Genomic DNA, 14,272 nt, shown 5'->3' with positions numbered 1-14,272 from the left:
ACTCTTGGAGTGATCGTTGTTGGTCGACCACTCCTGGGGAGGGTAACAATGGTCTTGAATTTCCTCCATTTGTACACAATCTGTCTGACTGTGGATTGGTGGAGTCCAAACTCTTTAGAGATGGTTTTGTAACCTTTTCCAGCCTGATGAGCATCAACAACGCTTTTTTTGAGGTCCTCAGAAACCTCCTTTGTTCGTGCCATGATACATTTCCACAAACATGTGTTGTGAAGATCAGACTTTGATCAATCCCTGTTCTTTAAATAAAATAGGGTGCCCACTCACACCTGATTGCCATCCCAATTGATTGAAAACACCTGACTCTAATTTCACCTTCAAATTAACTGCTAATCCGAGGGGTTCACATACTTTTGCCACTCAAAGATATGTAATATTGGATTATTTTCCTCAGTAGATAAATGACCACGTATAATATTTTTGTCTCATTTGTTTAACTGGGTTCTCTTTATCTACTTTTAGGACTTGTGTGAAAATCTGATGATGTTTTAAGTCATATTTATTCAGAAATATAGAAAATTCTAAAGGGTTCACAAACTTTCAAGCACCACTGTAACTATAAACAAAGTTAGAATTTGATGGCTGAAACACACTCAATAAAAGTTGGGACAGAGGCATTATTACTGCTGTGTTACCTCACCTTTACTTTTAATGACACTTTTTTATCATATGGGATCTGAGGACACTAATTGTTGTTGGACTTATTGTCCATTCTTGCTTGATACAAGACTTCAGCTGCTCAACAGTCCTTAGTTACTGTTGTCTGATTCTCCTCTTCATGATGCGCCATACATTCTCAATCGGAGTCAGATCTGGACTGGCAGCAGGCCAGTTAAGCACACGCACGCTGTGTCTCCGAAGCCATGCTGTTGTAGCTCGTGCAGAATGAGGCCTGGCATATAAGCATGGACTTCCTGAGAAAAGACATCGCCTTGATGAACATGTGTCTCTAAAATCCCATTATATGCCCCAATATATCAATGGTACCTTCATACACATGCAACTCACCCATGCGGTGGGCACTTATGCCCCCCCCATACCATCACAGATGCTAGCTTTGCACCTTTCTCTGATAACAAACTGAATGGTCGTGTTCACCTTTGGCACTGAGAACTCAACAGAAAGCAAGCTAAAATGTGGACTCATCTGACCACAGGACATGTTTCTGCTGTCTTTCAGTCCATCTGATATGAGTTCCGGCCCAGAGACAATCAGCAGTGTTTCTGTATAGAATTGATGAATAGCTTCCTCCTTGAGTAATACAGCTTCAAGTTGCATTTCTGGATACAACGGCGGACTGTGTTAAGTGATAATGGTTTTCCGAAGTACTCCCAAACCCATGTGGCTATATTTGTCACATCAGCATGACGGTTTCTCAGGCAGGTGTAGCCCAGGCTGTAAAGTGACATAATTTTGTTAAGACTATCCCCTTAAAATAATCCATTTTATTTGTGAAAAAAAAAATTCATTGAAAGTCATTGAGCAGTCATTAAAATTCTAAAAGCAATTCATTTTATTTTGAAATAAATAGATGCTTTACAAATAATTCATTGAAATTGATTATATGCACTAAAAACTATTGAAAAGTGTTTAAAATGGAGAAAAGGAGAAATAGAGAGGGAAAAAAAAAGAGTTGCTGCAGAAGGCTATGTAGAACGAGCTTCCCAAATAGCCAATTAGTGCACCTCGTGCGTCCCAGGTGATCAACCTCGTAGGTTACGTCCGGTCGTCGCTTCCTGTTTTGCGGTCATGTTTACGGTTGCTGCCTCGTGCGCTGTCTGATCCAAACACAGATAAAACCTGTTTTCATCCACGGGGTAAGACCTGAAAATAATGTTTTAAACTGAGTTGGAATAATTCTTTATGATGTTAAACACTGGTTGACCGGTATATTGTTAATATTTAAACTTTATTGAGCAGTGTGAGACCGGATGATTTCTGTCGACCGGGCGAGGGTAATTGCTGGAACGCTCGTTCCTAAATTGATCTCTCAGTGAGTGAAAGAAAAAAAACACTCTTTAACTTGTTTGGTTGATTGCAAAGCATCTGAAAGTTGTTAATCGGTGCAGCTGTGATGCTAATGGGCCATTGACCTGAACTTAGCAACTTAGCTTGTTGGTGTCACATCTAAATAATCATTTCAGTGTTGTTTATTGTTATTTACTAAGGCTACATCCACACGACAACGAGATTTTTTTTTTAAATATCGCGTCCACATGGGCAACGGATCACTAAAATTTCAGGTACATATGGCAACGCAACGCTTGCTGAAAACAATGCAATACACATGCCACACCTCTAGGTGCGCTGTAAGACGGTCCCATCTGAGACACCAGAACAATAGAAGGGGTTTACGCATGCGCATAAACCCCTTCTTCTGTAGCATCAGCCACATAAAGTTTTGATTATTAATCAGTAGCGTAAAATAGTATCTATTGTCTAATACACTTATTTATATTTCATATTAAAACGTCTATGTAAATTAATACATAGAAAGCCTGGCCAGGCGCTGAACGTTCTTCTGCCTTCACTTTAAGAGAAATTCAGGGCGAGCATGAGCCTAGCTTCTTCTGTGTCACTCACCCTGTCACTGTCACACGCACTCACCTTCTGCTCGTTTTTTGAATGGAGATGCGGAAAGAGGAATGAATGGGGGTAGATGGAGAGAGAGAGGAATGAATGGGGATAGATGGAAGCCGCCAACATTCTGATATCCTCCAGAATTCTTTAATGGTCCGGAATAAATTGAATGCTACACGTTGATGGATTACTTTGTTCTTCTACACCCTTTTTGAGGAATGTATTGTCAGACTTAAACCAACATCTGAAGAGGTGAGATCGCTCCTTTTTTCCCTTTTTATTTGTTGACAACTCGCATCGAGTTCGTTACACTTCTACCCAGCGTGAAGCACTCACAGTCATGTGGTTATGATGTCATCGTAAACAAATCCGTTCTACTCATCCAGACGACTTCGCAACGGCGCCGTTGCCAGATTTTTCCACTCTGGAACCCGTTCTCAAAAGATTTCGTTTTGGGGCACCCAAAACACCGGTGCCGTGTGGACGCCAGGCCGAAACGATAAACAATTTTATCAGATTCACCTGAATCTGTTGCCGTGTGGACAGGGCCTAAGGGATATTTTTCTAAGCTGTTGTTCATTGCATATGTTGAAAAAAAAATAAGATATTGGTGAGACTGCTTGATGGGTTGTTTTATAATCAGGGTACAAAGTTTGTGTCACAGGGGTCCAAAATTCAAATTGATTCAAATTGGTTCTTGTACCAGTTTTTAAGTGCAGGACAAGTTAAAGAACAGATTTCAGGTAATTTTTTGACATGTGTGTATGGTAGTTTTGTGTAATCTGTTATAAGATAAAGAAGATTAAGTGTAGCTTTAAGCAGGGCTGGGAGAAACAAATGAAGTGATTCTCGGAAAGGACATTTTTTTGACAATTCAGAATCCACTACTTCCATAGTGCTTTTAAATATAAGGCTGTAAGCTTTGTGTTATTTGTTTCTAATATTTATGTCCCAATATCTTGACCACGTTTTAGGATGAAAATAATCATTTTAGATATGTTATTTTATATTGAAAAATTAGCTGTCTCGGAGAGGACTTTTTTTGACATAATTCCATACTAATTTGATCAAAATAGTCTGAAAACTTACTGGCATTCAACATTAAAACTTAACTATGTTTCCAATGATATGGAACCAAATATGTGTTTTATGGTATAAAGAATGATTTAAGTGCATCCCTTTTGGAGCTACCTATGGTCAAAAAAGCACTTTTTCTAAATGACATGAGTAATTTTGCTAAATATGACATATATTGCCATACATTCACCAAAAATAACGTTATCACCAAATTTTTTTGCATGGTAAATAGAGCTATCACAGGGCTACAATAAACAACCAAGTTTATTTAGTCAAGCCTTTTGATATTGAAGATAATAAGTGTTAAATGTGATTTTTTTAGCTTGCGTACCCTGATTGTAAAACAACCCTGATGTGTGTGCTTGCGGTACTTAAAGAGGTAAATATTTAGTGCAGTTTCTCATTGTTACCGGTGCAAGGAAATACAGTTAAGCACGTTAGGCCTTAATGCCTCTAGCTACCATGGGGTTTCTGAATTTAATGCAGGTTTCTACCAAATTATACAATATATTTTTTTAATTTTGAAAAATATTTTCTTTGTTACTAATGTAACTAAAACTATTTCAGCTCTTGAAACAGTTATTAATGTAACTACAGTACTTGAATATAATTAAAAAAGCACTTTGAATGTATTTATAGTTTCGCAACTACAAATTAATACTTGAACTCTTGAACTAAAGATAGATTTGATTTTTGTTGTACAACTAAACCTTTTGAGAGCATGATTTAAACCGGTTAATGCAAATGAGTATTATTGATTGGTGGTAATCAACATGCTATTTGGATCTGCTTTGACCTCTCTGTAGGTCAGGTTTTTTTTTCTGTGACTTCATTTGATGAGGTCCCAGCCACGGACCACCGTCTATCGGGGAGTTTCCAGCTGGGTTCGTGTGAGGTTTCCAGAGATCCAGAGAGATTGTTTCTAGAGTCCATGATTCATAGATTCCCAGTGTGAGCTGGGTGGCGAGCCACATCGAAACCACCGATATTGAACTGAGAGTGTTGAAGGATTCCTTCATTCCCCCTTCCTCACGGACTGTGTGGTAGGACAGAATACACATACACTGATACACTTGACACGGATCTGAAGAAAAAGGGCCCCAACGCTAACTTTGGGACAGAGGGTTTTATTTTGCCGGCTTTATTATTTTAGTTGTTATTTTTCATTGAATGTCTTGCAACAAACTTGTATTTTCATTGTGTTATTGGTTATTAATAACAAGTGGCCACACACAAAAAAAACTCAAACCACTGTTGCCTGTGTCTTTTGATTACTCAACAACAAAGGCTCTCACAAGCTCATAGTCTTCTATTACTGGTCCATCTATTAGCATTTACTATTACTTACCTGTGCTCTGTTATTACATCGTAACAAGGGGTACACTAACATCATAACCAACAGTCCAACTGATTAACTCAGAGGCAGGTGCACTTTTTTGTGAGCAGACAGAAGCACCTGAATCACTCTCACAATCATCTGCAAGACTCGGACTCTTTCCCCTTCCTGATTTTTTTTTTTTTTGCAGGTTTCTGTTTAAGACTCATCTTTCTCTCAGGTTTCTTAAAAGGAGCCTGATCAGCATCTAGTTCCTCTTGACTCATTGGCATTTCAGCCTGCGAATTAATCGCTTCTTTGTTTTCAGTCTCGTCTAACATGTTACTAGTATCGTTTTTTTCCACAATCGTATTCTCAGAAGGTTTGCTAACATTTTCACTCAAATTATCACTACTATCCTGAGCCCCAACATCCCTCTCCTCTCCCTCCGCTCGTAACGGAGCCGGTGCAACTATGGGCCACCTCGCTCAGCAGCAGAGGGTTGCGCTTCTGCACCGGGTTCCTCAGCACCAGCGCTGGTTTCTGAATCGCGGTTAACATCAGTGTGTCCGCTTGACGCACTTGCTACCTGTTCTGGACAAGTTTGAACAGCATGTCCTGTCTTCCCACAACCAAAACAGCGCATAGATTCAGTGGACACAAACACAGTACAGGTAGTCGTCGACTTACGACCAATCGACTTTACGACCGTCTGGTTATGACTGGCAAGTGTTTCCCAGCTGAGCTAGCTGAGTGTACGACAGTTTCCGCCCCAGCTCCCGGCAGCGCCTCTCGCCGCGTACAATGGTTTCCGCCCCAGCTCCAGGCACATGCGCAGTCTCTCTCGCGCTCCCTCGCGCACTCCATCATACAGTTTCCACCCCAGCTCCTGGTTTATGAAACAAGCAAATCCTCCCACCAGCCCGAGCGCTGCAACAGCTGATGATGACGTAGACGACCCACAGCCAAGCACCAGTGATGCCAGCGGTCACTAAATTTTGTATCTTGCTATGTTTTACATTTGTATTTTGGTATGTTTCAAACTAAAATGTTTTCTATTTTTCACACCTGTATTTTGTATTTTTTGTTTTGCACATATTAAACGAATTGTACTGTACGCAGTGTAGTATGCAGTGTTTGACTTAAACCAAATAATGAGCCAAGGTAATGAAATACCTTTCATTACCTGAGTTTCTCTCCGTGCTTCCACGGAAGGTGGTCGCATTCTGCTCTCCCTCTCTTTTTTCCCTGCTTGTGCTTCTGTGTTTTGTCTCGTCTGCTGTACTTTTTGAAGAGACTCTTCCTGCATTACTTTCTAAACTAAAAAGCATGGAATTGATAAATTGGTCTCCTAACGAAATTGACACAGTTTTGTGTTCGGGGGAACCTGTTTGTCCTGCCGGAACGTTTGCGGCTGGTTACACGATGGACGCGTGGGAGCGGTGGCAGATCGTGTGCCTGGCGATTCTTTCTGTGGAGGACATTGAAGATATCTACCTATTCGGACCCATGATTACAGGACTTTTGCTGATTGGATTAGGCATTGCCCTGGTATATCAAGGAAATCAGACAACGGTGACAGCTGTTCAAAGCCCCACAAAGCTGCCCGATATTGGAATGGTGGGCAAAGCTGTTGGCGCTCGGACTGTGGACATTCAGAACTTTAACCACAAAATGGTTGTTATCTCGGAGCAGCTTTCAGCTTTGCAAGGAATACGTTTTTCGGAGATCAATTTGAATTTGAATAGAATGGACAGATACGGACGAGTGGTGAGGACGTGCAAAGACTGCGTCTGGAAAGACCAAACAATTCATATCTTATCGACATTTGGCGCCCTGAGACAGCACCAGCCTTGTTTTAGGCCGTTGCTGAGAAAACATTTCCCCCTGAAGGTCAATGCCGGGAGACGCTCTCATTCCTCGCATTCCTCTCTAACTCTCCGCGGTCACCATTTTTACCCCCAGTGTGACAAGCGGGTGCGTGACCAGCGCCTTCATGGCTGCAGGAGCGGACGGCTGCTTGCTTGCGCTGGATTACCTCCTCCCCTCCCCCTCCCCCCTTACTCCCCCCCTCATGTCCCGTGTTTAAAGTGTACCTGTGTTGTAGTTGTGCTTATGCAAAGATTTTTTTAAATGTTCCCACACTGTACTCCTGACGGGAGCATAGTGTGGGGGTGTTCTTTTTTTCCTTATCTCTCCTCATGTTGTGTTTCCTTTTTATCTTTATCCCTGTCTTCCTGTCCTGTCTACCCTATGTCAATTGTATGTTGTATATGTACGGACAGGTTGATGGCTAATTTCGCTGGTACATGTGACTAGTGACAATAAAGGGCATCATCATCATCATAAGAAAATGTTGATAAAATATGACTTTAAGATGCTTACAATATCATTGCACATGACAACATACTTACATTCATTTAACATAGGCCGACTTACGACCAGATCAGTTTACGACCGGTCAGTCGTAACCAAATGCAGTCGTAAGTCGATGACTACCTGTATAATCAAAGTCATCGACTTTAAACTTCAAAACAAGATCCGATTCCATATTACAATTATTCAAAATCATGTATGTATATCGTCTAAACGACACATGTTTCACAAATGCTGATTTGGTTCCAATAAGTATTTTCTTAACTGGAGATACCAATTTTCCATACCGACCCAACTCTCTGACCAACATTTCATCCTTAAGGAAAGGCGGCACATTTGATATCATTCTTCTCCTGGCAGGTGTGGAGAGAGGGAGCACGGCGGTAAACAACCCATTCAGAGTCAAGCCTTTTTGAACTACCTCATTCGCCTTAGCTGCAGAGCTCAGAAAAAGAACAATGGCATTATTCATTTTAGATGCAGCAAGCACATTTTCATGTCCAACAATGTTTCCTACCGCTACACTGCACTCATCCACTCTGATTGGCGACACCACTTTAATTCCATGAGTGCTTCAAACACTTCCGGGCCTGGAGTCGCCATGCTTCCCAGTTTTAACACTGGTTATTGGCGACCCACAAGGTTCAGAAGCGCAAAACAAGGAAATTCTTTCTTTACACACAGTTTAACCAACACACACAAAATTAGAAGAAAGATAGAAGAGAGAAAATATTCTTTCAAGCCACAGCGGGCACAACTCACGCTCACACACACCCCTTCCACTCACTCCCAGCATGCACTCCGACAGAGAGAGAGAGAGTCTCTGAGTTTCGTTTTCTCCGAAACGTGAAGTCATTTCCTCTTTGTGTGTGTGTGTGTGTGTGTGAGAGAGAGAGAGGAGGAGCACAAAGACAGAGTTCATGAATGTTCCTCTGTTAACCATTTCTTGGACACAGTTTTTCTGAGGCAAAATGAAAACCTCCAGACTGCACAATATAAGATTCTATCCTGTGTGTATACGTGTACACTTGTACTCTACTCTCTGCAAAACTCACAAACTTTTTCCAAGGCATCTATTAACAATCAGAATAACTGACCTTGATACTAAAAGTTCATCCTTAATTACATCCATTTTTTATTTGATCCATCTCCATACATTCATGATGCCAGCTCTTGTAATAAAGTACAAAAAATAAAATTCACAATATTTTTGAAATGCGATGACAGCTACAGCACTGTGAAGAAGTCTTGTCTTCTGTACTTGGAAGGGAGGATGCGAAGATCAAACATTTGTATACTGAATGTGGCAGAGGAGCCTGGCTTAAGCTCTCCAGTCTCTGATTCAAAGTTGATTAGAGAGACTCTGAAAATGGATAAAGAAGTGCTGATTGACAGATCTCACCGAGCTCTCCAACCAAAGAGATCAGATGGCAAACCCCGAGCCATAATAGCAAAGCTGCATTACTATCAAGACTGCGTCGAAGTTCTCCGCCGGACCAGGGAGGCTGGTCCACTGCAGTACAACGGATCCACCATCTCCATCTTCCCTGACTATCCACCGAGTGTCGCCCATGCGAGATCGGCATTTAACGATGTCCGGAGACTGCTTCGAGGACAGGACGGCATCCGTTATGGAATACTTCATCCAGCCCGGCTCCGGATTACACACAACGGGACTGAGAGACAGTTTCATGATGTGACCGAAGCTATGGCTTATGTGAAGGCAAACATCCTCTAAAGAGAGTTCTGTCTCACTGTGCTATGGAAGAGACTTAATACTCACGGCATACTTTGCGAACTGTTTTCCCCGCCTTTTATTTTTATTTTCTCCATAATCTTCATTTGGTGAGTAAGTTTATGGTGAAAGCGGAACAGTGTAAGGTAAGGATTGTGCTCGGGAGACTAGTGTAAACAGGATCACTTGCTATTGCTGATCACCGCAGTTTAGAATCTAATTTGCTGTATTAGTCATTTACACATTCGGTCATCTCTGTTTCACAATTATATTTAAGAATATTGAGTGACCAAGAAATGTCTATTGTTTAAAGGGCGCCACCTTTTTATTTTTTTTCATCGTTTAAATTACTTGTTACATTTAGACAAGAGCAGAGCAACCTGCGAGACTAGCGTTTCCTCTCACAAGCACGTAATGTGTGGATTTTTTTGGGAGGGGTTTCGTAGTCACCACATTCCCATTGGTGGCTGGGGATGGGAGAACATTGCACCCAACTCTTATTTTTTGTTTTTTCCCTTTTCTGTTTTGTCCATTAATGTCTTCGTAGAGGAGCTTATCTTTGTATGTGTACAGTACAACCAATCAAGTCCATCATATATTATGATACCTTTAAATGCATGTCCCCTATAACAGAATATGGTTAGGCCACACCTGAACGTGAATGTGAATAAACCAGGTGGTTGTCAGGTCACCTTTGTGAGTTGGAATGTAAAATCCTTAAACCATCCAGTGAAGCGTAAAAAAGTATTTTCACATTTAAATCAACTTAATGTAGGGATTGCTTTCCTCCAAGAAACCCACCTTAACACTTTTGGTCATTCATTTTTTTTTCTGCTTATTATTGTAAAGCGACCTTGGGTTTTGAGAAAGGCGCTATATAAGTTGAACATATTATTATTAAACTACAAGTACAAAGAAATAGTGTTCATGAAGGCAAAGCTTAGACCAATAGTCATACAAAGAAAAAAATAATTACACGAAAATAGACATTACATCTTGATGTAACACATTTAATTATTGTGCTGGGCAGCACGGTGGTGTAGTGGTTAGCGCTGTCGCCTCACAGCAAGATGGTCCGGGTTTGAGCCCCGTGGCCGGCGAGGGCCTTTCTGTGTGGAGTTTGCATGTTCTCCCCGTGTCCGTGTGGGTTTCCTCCGGGTGCTCTGGTTTCCCCCACAGTCCAAAGACATGCAGGTTAGGTTAACTGGTGACTCTAAATTGACCGTAGGTGTGAATGTGAGTGTGAATGGTTGTCTGTGTCTATGTGTCAGCCCTGCAATGACCTGGCGACTTGTCCAGGGTGTACCCCACCTTTCGCCCGTAGTCAGCTGGGATAGGCTCCAGCTTGCCTGCGACCCTGTAGAACAAGATAAAGCGGCTAGAGATAATGAGATGAGATGAGAATTATTGTGCTGGCCCTGTAAGGGAGTGAGGGCATTGTGGACTTGGCTGTGCTGTGTGTCTCTTTAGACTTGCTGATTAGTTCCTTTTCGTGGACAGGGGGCTTGGAGTGAAGCTGTTCCACATTAGCTGAACTGGACAGGGTGCAGGCCAAAGCTCTCCGGCTGTATTGTGGAGCTTTCAGAACAGTTATATACAGCCATATAAAACAGTTATCTGTTCAGACTCTATGTCCTCCCTAACAAGCATCCAGACTGGGAAATCTGCGTGCAGACAGGATCTTTTAGATGAAGTTCACCAGATGATTTTCAGAATAACTCAGCTAAAACTCATTTTACAGTTCACTTGGGTTCCAGCACATACAGGTGTTGAGGACAATGGGAAGGTAGACAAGTTGGCAAAAGAATCACTTAAATCAGAAGAAAGACTTCTTTTCACCTTTCCCATCAGCTTTGTTGGAACACCCTAACACAGCACAAAAGTTTACGATTGTAGGTTTATGATGAATCAAGTGCCTCGTGGGTTTAAATTCCGCGCGCTGCTGTTATTTCCCCCTGATCACCAGTTTGTTGGTCTTCCAATATGGTGCAGGGTTTGTTTACTTCCGGTTTCCGGTGACGTCAGTGAAAAGGGTCTGTGGGCTTCCCCATCCAAAATGTTCACACACACACACCCGCCCGTCTTGTTTTCTTTTGTTTACGGGGGGTTTTTTTTGGGGGGGACCTTTTTTTTTCGCACCCGCACTCGTGCCGCCGCCCCGGGCGGCTGCCCGGTCAGCCCACCCCCAGGACCACCCCTGTGTATGATAATTGTGTTAAATAACAAAGCCAAGCAACATGTAACATTTTTTATTTTTATATTGCAGTTTCACAGCGATTCAACAGTAAACATTTGAGAAACTCCCCTGCTGACTCGGTGTTTATAGAGAGCGTGCACGTGACGTCACGAGGTCACGTGATGTTTGTTTATCTGCCATCTTGGACGGCAAGGCCGCGCACAGAACTTAGACGAACCCATTCTAATTATCCAGTGTGTGGGAGTAGATCTTTCGAGAATGGTTATATCTTGTTCAGCATTTGGTTGTACCAATAGACAGGGCCAAAAGGAGGGCCTGTCATTTTATAGATTCCCCGCAGACAAGGAGAGACGCGCAAAATGGGTGTCCGCTGTGTGAAGAGAAAACTGATACCCCAGTTCTACCAGCCGAATTTGTAGTGAACACTTCATATCAGGTAGGTGTAATCTTCTAATTCAATACTCCTAGTACATCTGTTAAGTTGATTTTCGGATTGAATGATAGCTGCATACTTAGAAACTAGACAGTCTCTAACGTTTAAAATGGCTATGCCTAGCCCTACTACCCTGGCCTAGTCTATGACAATGTTTTATCTTTTTGGCTCATATATGCCTTTGAAAGGCCAGTCCATAGTAGGGATGGCGAAAACTAAAAAAAACTTGACCGACCACCGAGCCTCATTAGCCGGTTAAAGTCGGTTAACCTCTGAGTTTAAACAGGGATGCATACGGCGGATGCGCCTTTTTCACGGCTGAATCGTGCAGATCTGATTTTTTTTTTAGGGGGGGCGTTGGAGTGTCTGAATAATTTCATCAAAGTAAATTCTGTATTAAAATTACTAAATGAGCAAATGCCATTACAGTCCATGAAACATAGGAAGTATACAGTAAGTATGAGAAGAAAACAGTAAATCAGAAAGCTGCGCACATTTGCGCAGCTTCCGCGAAAACGTGCGCAGCTTTCTGATTTACTGTTTTTCAGACAAAAACACACATATTTACAACCCTGTCATTATCTGGAACTGAGTTTAGATTTTGAACATTCTTACGACAAAACGTCCTGCATAGTCTCTTTATGATAAACGTCTTAATGCCATTTACCCGTGAGGTTATCAAGTAGACAGTCTTCTTCGGAACCTTCCAGAGGTATAGTTGGGATACCCATCCCGCAACAAAATATTTATAAGCTTCCAGGCTCTTGTAAGCTTTGAGGGCTTTGCCAGTGTAACACGATTCACGATTAACAAGACAATTGTAAATGTCGTGGTAGGCCAGATCGGGCAAATCGCCGGCACCGCAGCTCCGAATTCCCCTGAACAAGGATTGCGGCAAGTTGTCCGGTTCTGCAATCCCCAACCTGGAACACTTTTCCACGTAACGCTGCCTCACGTCACCTTCAAGATGCTGAACAAACTTAGACAAGTTATCGCGCGATGTAGATGGGGTATTTTCCGAATTTTCTTGGGGATTACTCCCTGGATCCATTACGCTCGCGCAAGGTAAACAATCCTGATGCCGTCCAATATGGCGGAGTACACACGTGCGGGTCACGTGACTGCACATCCTCTATAGACGAGTTCACAAACATGGCAACACGCAAGGAGTTGTGGGAAAGGTCAAAGGTTAAGGCCTCATAAACGAGCGGAAGTAGAGCACGTCAACAATGGCGGAGGCTACAGGCTCGCTGTGGGGACACTGTTGTGTTGTCGATTGCCACAATGGACGTCGACTGCTTGAACAGTGGATGCGAGAAGACTGTAGTGTACATTTAAGTGAGTGTATACAGAAAAAATTATGTGAATCCGAGCACACAGTTTAACGCAAAAGTTTGTTTATATCCCGACCGTGTCAGCTGTCAGATTCATGTTCATGGACCCGCCTTGATTTTCACTCTCGCCAATAATCATTGTCTGTAGTGAGTATTATCATGAATGCGATCACTTCCTGTCGCTGGGCACCCTTATTCAAAGGCATCATTAGCCAACCCCTTGCATCTGTGCGTTTAATTGATCTAGTAGATCTTGTTTATTTCAGTATCTATCCAATCTAGCTTTCTCACATTTATATGATGTAATTTTAGGATTTAAGCACAATGTTGGCGCCTGCACATGCCCTCCACCTTTCTTGCTGTTCACCTTTCCTACTGAAAGGCAGAATCCTGATGCACGGAAAGAATGGATTTGGCGCATTAACATTAATTGGACTAATCTATGACCGATGAGTATAGTAAGTGATACTAGTACTGATACAATAAAACAGACGACTGTAATCTGGTAGGCAGCACGACTTGTATTATTTCTCCGTGTCAGATATAGAACTATAACTATGAGTCGTTGACCTGTCAAAAACTGCAGTGGACGTGGCAGTATCGCCGGGTACATACCTCGATTTTTCTTCGTCTTCCTTGGACGGTACAGGCTGGATTTTCAAAATATCTGTGGCATATGCAAGCGCCCTTAACTCTTCTACCCCCATGGTAGTTGGCAATCCCCGTTCTCTCATATGCCTCTGCAATTCTGCCTTCTTCCATAAGGCCTATTTGCTAAGGTTTGGCTTGTTTGCCACCATGTTTTCATCTCCGATGAGGCCTTGACCTTTGACCCCTGCGTGGTGATGCGTGTGAACTGGTCTATTGAACTCTGTTCGCGATCTGCCAAGTCCACAACAACTAACAAGGGCAGAATAATTATATTCCAGTCCTCCAACAACAGATTCACAGTTTATCACAAGATGTTTACAGGAAATTGTGACTGAATATACAGGACAAGGACAGACTTAATGATTCATGTGGAAGATTAATAATTAGTGAACTTAACAAAACAGAAAATCCTTTCACGATGCTAATCTTTTAGCTGTTATGCTAACATTTTAATAAATTCTTAGTTTGTTCGCTACGTACATTATCAACCCTGGTGATTTATAGGAAGAAAAAAAACATTCACTGAGAAATATTTGAGGAAATGTTAATAATTTAA

At 42.0% G+C, this 14,272-nt stretch overlaps 1 protein-coding gene across 1 annotated transcript in view; it reads right to left on the bottom strand.

The window, feature by feature from the left end:
• The window catches only part of LOC132881434 (tripartite motif-containing protein 16-like), a 137,346-nt gene that overhangs the window by 48,677 nt on the left and 74,397 nt on the right, over positions 1–14,272 (bottom strand). The window lies entirely within an intron of this gene.

This window comes from Neoarius graeffei, chromosome 2, assembly GCF_027579695.1.
Source record: "Neoarius graeffei isolate fNeoGra1 chromosome 2, fNeoGra1.pri, whole genome shotgun sequence".
Classification (NCBI taxonomy): Eukaryota; Metazoa; Chordata; class Actinopteri; order Siluriformes; family Ariidae; genus Neoarius; species Neoarius graeffei.
The sequence above is the reverse complement of the archived record's forward strand: the minus strand, read 5'-3'. Positions and strand labels throughout refer to the sequence as shown.